A 7,016-nucleotide genomic window follows, 5' to 3' on the forward strand; every position below is an offset into this window, starting at 1 on the left:
TGGATTGAAACAGTTGAACGTATAGTGATTGAAAAAGCTCAATAATTAGCGTATCTATTGAGAGATACACGTGGTTGAATGCCTTTTGTATTCTTATTTGTGTTGAGAGAATACCACGTTTCTTTAAAAAACGTAAATAACCTTGAGATGTCCTTGAACGGCTTCTACCTACCAATTTGACTGTGAAATTTGAATAACCTTTGCAACGTTTTACAATCGCCATATATTCAGCTCATTCGATGCAACGTGATCTTTGCGCGCGCGCGCCTGTATGTTTATGTGTGCGAGAGAGTTGAGAATGAGTTAGTGAATGCAGTATACACGTCTATATCTACATTTTCGAAGGATCAATAAAAATTGATTTACTTTTATCGTTAAAGAATAATGATAATTGCTTGTTTAGTATTTTTAACTTTGTAATTCTATGTGCAATATAACATACATATTCTTTTCAATCCGTCTGTGGTCATTTTGTCATACAGTTCGTGAAAACTCGATTTAACGAGTCTTAATTTAATGCACAACATTCTCCTATGTAGTTATATTTCTAAGTTATGCGTAGTTTGATTCTTTTCCGTGTTATTTTAACATAGCGGAACTCCTCTAATACTGTCACCTTAACCTGTACCAAAGAACCTGAGCGAATGTCACGCGATGGAATTCAGATTTAATAGTCAAAATCTTGGAAAACGATTATTTCTTTGACTAGAACTTTGTATCACGTAGACTAAAGAATAATAGTGTTATCGTCATAAATCGGTAAAAGGATAGGTTTTTTTACTACCTTAAAATCAAATTGCATTTTATTTCATATAGACGCTATTCCATGGCTACTTAGATATAACATTTGGATTTATTGTATACCTCTTTCTCACTATTTGTCCGTTTACATTCAGGTTTTACTGCACCTCAGAAAAGGACGTTCTCCTATATACAATTAAAGGCTGCTAACGTTTAAACTTTCTCTTAGAGAACCAAGACTCGTTTTCGTAGGAATAGAAAGAAAAAAAGCGTTGTTTTATAGTCGCTTTAGTTTGAAAGCTTTTACTGCACGCGATTCAGCACCATGTGATGTGGTGTGAGCAAGTATGAGGTCTTTCACCGGTACGGAAAGTTCATGTACCTAGCCTTAACTGTCTATTCATTATAAAGCTCTTTTCGCATATGCTACAAAAAAAATATAAGCTCTTTTTTCACTGCTGCAATTTGCCAGATGATATCTCGGTATTAGCGGAGATTTAGTTAAGTTAATTCTAATCTTTCTTGTGTATCGTAATTTTTTCCCCCCGTGCACTTTTTTTATGGCGAAGTATGCCCTTCTATGTTAATCTGTATTTCCATGTCATTAGAGTTTGCATGGCACAAATCATGGCGCATGGTCGACAGAATCTAGGAATCACGAATCGGGTGCTTTGAATAAGGTTTTATTATGTATTACAGTTTCTTTATGTTTATACGTTATTAAAAATTATTGGACTTAAACATGCTTTCGTATTTATGTGTTTAGTTGCAGCAATGGAGGTGAAATTTAGTTCGAAATATTTGCAAGTAAGTTTGACTAGACGAACGTTAACCATAAAGATGCTGAACTTTAGTTAAATTATAATTATAATACTTTTTTAAATATACTCACAACAAATAAGACAGAGTTGTCAGTTACAGTCAGTTTGAATTTTTTAAACAATAGAAATGACAAGCAATAACGGTTTGAATAAATAATAAAATATTTGTGGAATATGTACCTCGTTACGTAAATATGTTGCGTGAAACATATCGACAACTAAACTAATTAATATGTTTATGTTTATTTTAATTTCAGTTCGTTAGTATATTTATGTAATTATTTTCTTGATTGATTAAGAAATCATGGAAAACATTTGCTAATTGTATTTATAATAAATTTTCTGTATTATGTCTTTTTATCTGCTAGTACAATAGTTCTACTAATACAATAAGTTATACCAAAGTTATTGTATTTTATTATGTTTTCAGCTAAAATTTATTTTTAGTAAATGTTTATAAAACATTACTATAAAAGATGAAAAGTTACAAATGTTTTCCATCTGTTGTTTACATGATTACCATGAGAGATTTTTGTACCGACTTTATTTATGTCTACTTACCTTCCGAACTGTTCTGAACTGCATTGTTAGATGGCACTGCTAATACCGTTGCGGTAGCGTTTCGGCAAGTTTGCGAAATGAATTATTGTTTACACCAGCACGCGTTGAATAATCCAGTTTTATAAAGTACGTCGTGATAATTTCACATTTAATAACGACTCTCATTAAACAGTTGTATAAATTGCTAAGAGTCGTTAGTTGTAATCGGCTGTGGCAGAAGTATAAAGTAATTGATAATGTTAAGCGTGCACATAACCCTCCCTTTGATCTGCACAGTTGAAGAAGTGTGTATTCAAAAGATTACAATGGGATTTATATATGAAAGAATATTATGTCAAACTAGTAAAAATCACAGCATTTATTCAGTTACAAAGGAAAGAACTTTCTAACAGCTATTTGTACTGTAACAACATGCAATTGTATTGTTATGTTTGAATATCATATTGATCGATATCTTATCTAAATATGTAACTATGAATGCCTCGAACATCTAACAGAATCAATACTGTTTACATTTGCTATGTGTTCAAGGGATTTCGATAGAACAACGTTCTTTTTTATGTGTAGTAAAATAATTTTATTTCCATGGTTCAAATTTTGTATTCCTTTTTTTTACACGAACTCGTAGGGCGAAAGCAGTTACAGTGCGCATGCGCTGCCTACCGACTGAAATTCGAACCATGTTCGTAATTAGAGTTTAAACTCTCGTGCAAAATTATATTTACTTTCATTTTCGTAGTTAACGTACTCACTTTTGGCTGTTATCAAAAATGTAGTTTCTCTTTATCGAGATGATTGTTTATGATAATATGATATACTTTTGCTTCTGTCCATTAATTTCGTAGAATATCCTACAGCGGCTACATTAAATTTATTTTATGAATATTTTTAAATTTTTTAAACGATTGAAACACACTTTTGGTTAGTAAAAATTAAATATTTTATTGCAAAGTAAGTTATTTTATATCTTTACATGTGTTAAATCACTAATATGTAATTTTTGACTTTTTATCGAGGTTTTGTACATTATTTACGTTTAATTAGTATATTGGATCTATTTAAGTATAATGATTTTTTAATGTTAGAATCATTGGGTATTACAGTGTACGTAATTAATACATTTCATTATTGACGTTAATTTTCACATTACATTTTGTTATTAATATATTATATTATCTATATTATAAGTATGCATACTCTGGTATACGTGTTCTTTAATTTACATATGCGGAAGGAAGGAAAAATTAAGTTAGAATAATGAATTAAGCGAGATAATAATTTAATTAGTAAGATTACAAAAACGATACAAAAACGCATTTTTGTATTTATTATTAATTAAAGTAAGCTTAGCAGATTGAAAAACATGTATATAAAATTGAATGTTTAGACCAGTTTTCGTACGTAAAAGTTACACATTGCATTACAACAGATTTAAGTTTCGCGGGCTTGTGTATTTTACTATTTTTATTTGAATTGCGCGCGTATCTAATTTACAATCGTTGAATGTTTCAGTTTGCACCGACGACGAACAATTTAAAAGAGAGAGCCAATTGGCGAGTCCATTTATTACTGTCGCCAGACGATAAATATGCAATGAAGTTCGAAAGGCGGGATTTTTACTTGAAATTTTAAATTTCACCAACTCTAGCGAGTACTGGATCTCTCGTAATTCATCGATGGTAAAGTCTCAAGTGTGAGTATTATTTCAAGTGATAGTTCAGTATAAAATCATATGATAACGTTAAAGTTACGATTACATAGATTATTTTAATTTAATTCTCTATTTATTAAAGTCATATTGAACGGAATTCGAACATCTGAACAAAAAAAGCACACGCGTAATTCGATATTCTTATCCTCGATCGCTGACATAACCTCACTCATTCTTTTGTTCGAGAAGTAAATTTTTGAGCAGAGGGAAATGCATAGACGAGCTCTGGAATGTGATTTGAGATCGAAGTCGAGGTTTATCCCGATGGTCACGCCGTCGGGAAAATTTTGAACAATGTAGCAAGTACTCGCTGGCAACAATATCGCAAAGCTCGAATCGTCGTGCACAACGTCTCGTAAGAGCAGGAGAGCGGAACTCGGCTGTCTTCTTCTATTTGTCGGACTGCGCTCTCATTTGCTGGCTCTTGCGTCCCTCTGCGACTCTCTTCCTCTCTTTTCTCTCTGTCAGAACCTATACACGTGTAATGCCTCCGCCTTCGTCCCACTCATGAATCGTTCGAGTCCTTCATCTCCTTCTCTCTTACAGGATGAGATCGAGCCACGGACGTAACCGACAGGATTGGACCAGCCTCTGACGTCATTGCGTGGACCGACGTATCTCGTCGACGATTGTCGAAAGCACGCTGTTCTCGCTCCTGTATATCCACGTACAACAATCAGCGGCAAATTCAAATACACGGCAAGTTCCGTCTTACCACGCTATTTTACCTTTAGAATTCCTTGATTAATTCACGACGTTTTCGACAAATTAATTTATCGATCGAACGTTTGCTCGTGGATTCGCGTAGTTTTTCAATGTCAAATCCAAATTTTCTGGTCGGAATTCGGAAGTAGGGAACAGAGAAGGGATGAATTATTAATTTTCGTCATGAACGAGAAATTCTGGCATTTTAAATATGGATTTTCACGGTCTGTATGTTCTTCAGATATATTCTTTGTTTTCGTTTTTCGTGTACCGTCTATTCGGTTGTTTGTATTCTTCGTGTAGCTGGGGGTCACATTGTTGTGAAACTGACGATTCAATTTCATTACTGTTTATTGACAACAGGTTGCGTAGCCGTACATGGTAAATGGTTTATTAGCATATTTTGTTATGTAGTTACGTTGATACAGTTGAAAGGAAATTTATTTAGATTAACGAACGTCGTTTCTTTCATATAAGTAAAGGAATTACCCCTTTTAACTGTATAATACGTTATAAAATCACGGTACTTTAGCCGGTAAAGATACTTTGAGTGCTGCCCCAGATACTCCCTATTGAAAAGCCACGCGCAACCGTTCGAAAAGATTTACCCGCCTTCCGAGAATGTAACTCATCGCACGAGTACGGAATTTCTGACAAATCGAAGCAACCCAAACATTCGGATCCATTTCAAAGGCAGGTATTTGTTTCGATTACTTAGAACTGGAATTATTTAGCATCGAGGTCAACAAACGATGACTCTGTGTTCATCATACAGTCATAACCAGTGCATATTACGTTTGGTACAAAGACGTTCTTTTTCTTATACATTAGGAAATTTACAAAATTAACTGGGGAATTGTGTCCATCTTTTGTCAGGTCTTGAAGCATCTTTTGTTGTTTGTTTGGCGTTTATTAAAAAATAAACAGATACCGACTTTAAAGCTGAGTAGGTCTATTAGTCCTTAATATAAAAAATACAAAAATAGGAATATTTACACTACTACATATAATACTTAATAGTAGAAGTCATCTTAGTCTAAGTGTATTTCTTTATACTAGATATAATTTTATTCTAAGTGTAGTAATGTCTGTATATATTTCTGTGTTTATTGTATTGTTGGTGTCCTTCTGTGATTCAGAGTGTTGTGTGTATTGTTATTTTGTCTCCTGTTAAATCTGTAATGTTATTTTCTTTTAGGAACTCGGTGATTAGCCGGATTGCTGCTAGGTTAGGTTCCTGTAAAAGTTCTTCTGCCTTGAAGGGAGGTGACCATCCACGCCTGTGCAGTTTCTCTGTCACATTGTCTTCCTTTCCTGTGCTTATAGTGGACATGAAGCATCTTTTGCTGTGAAAGGCAGTTCCAAACGATGCGACCTATTGGCGCAGACACTATACGGGCAAAGCTAACTCCATCTCGCGGAATTTTCGTAAAGAATTATAGCCGTTGGCATGTTCTTCTTATACGTCTTCTTAAGATGCGCGTGACATCATATTCGTAAGGACATAAGGTCCTCGAAAGAGGACAATGATCGACCTCGCTCAAGATGAATGATATCGAAGTCTGCGTAACTAAGCGACTACGTGCTCCGATGCCGAGAAACATCAGCAAGGGCGCTAGCCGCTGAAAACAGTAGAGGTTAGGTACCCCCAGGACGGTGCGTTCCAGGCAGTAGAGAGAAGAGTACCCGGAGAGAGCACCCGGGACGGGTAGGTAGGTGGATATATACATAGGTAGAGCGTAGAGGCAGACGAGAAGAGACGACCGCTTGAAATCCCTCTCTCCTTCCCGCCTTTCCTGCCTGCTTCTCTCTGCCGCCCGTCCGCCATGCCACTACGAGCGAGCGAACGTACAGCTAGACCGGCGCAGTCCTGTAGCCCATTTGGCATTTCCCCAGCTATAGCGGCGGTCCTGTAGCCCATCGTTGTTATCGTCCCGCAGCTGCATAAAGTCGGCTCTACCTCCCTTTACCCCTTCATCCCTCTCTCGTGCTGTCGACCCACCGCCCGTCCGCTCCCCTCTTCGCTCTGTTTCGCTCACCTCGATCCTCGACGTCAACGTTTCCATCTCTATCTCTCTCGCTCTGTCTCCCCACTCTTCTCGCTCCATCCTTCCTTCTCTTGCAAATTTAGCGACCCGATCGTGTTGCCCTCCTTCATTCCCCCAGTCGCACCACCGCTTCGACCAATCCCCTTCCTTGTCGCCCCGTGAGCTCTCGTCCGCCGTTCACTTCTCTCTCCCATGAGCTTGCCAGCCTGACGTTCCCCCCTCCGAGCTCCTACCAACACAAGCGTCGCCTTATTCTACATCGGTACCGCTATCTCACACACACATACATTTGTTTGTAGGTATCAGTCCACCACGTTTCTACAGCGACGCAATGGTGGCGCCGCCAACCAGGGACGCCTCGAAACGTTTCCACCCTTCTCTCTCTCTCTCTCTCTCTCTCTCTCTCTCTCTCTCTCTCTCTCTCTCTCT

General features: G+C 37.0%; 1 long non-coding RNA gene across 1 annotated transcript in view; it reads right to left on the reverse strand.

The window, feature by feature from the left end:
* Window positions 1–4,559: 4,559 nt before the first annotated feature.
* LOC128894087 (uncharacterized) overlaps window positions 4,560–7,016 on the reverse strand; it is a 6,065-nt gene continuing 3,608 nt past the window's right edge. Inside the window, exon 3 of the long non-coding RNA XR_008461456.1 lies at window positions 4,560–6,816. This is a non-coding gene — a long non-coding RNA (uncharacterized LOC128894087). The remainder of the gene's footprint in view (window positions 6,817–7,016) is intronic.

Source organism: Hylaeus anthracinus, unplaced genomic scaffold (genome assembly GCF_026225885.1).
Source record: "Hylaeus anthracinus isolate JK02 unplaced genomic scaffold, UHH_iyHylAnth1.0_haploid 3, whole genome shotgun sequence".
NCBI classification, from domain to species: Eukaryota; Metazoa; Arthropoda; class Insecta; order Hymenoptera; family Colletidae; genus Hylaeus; species Hylaeus anthracinus.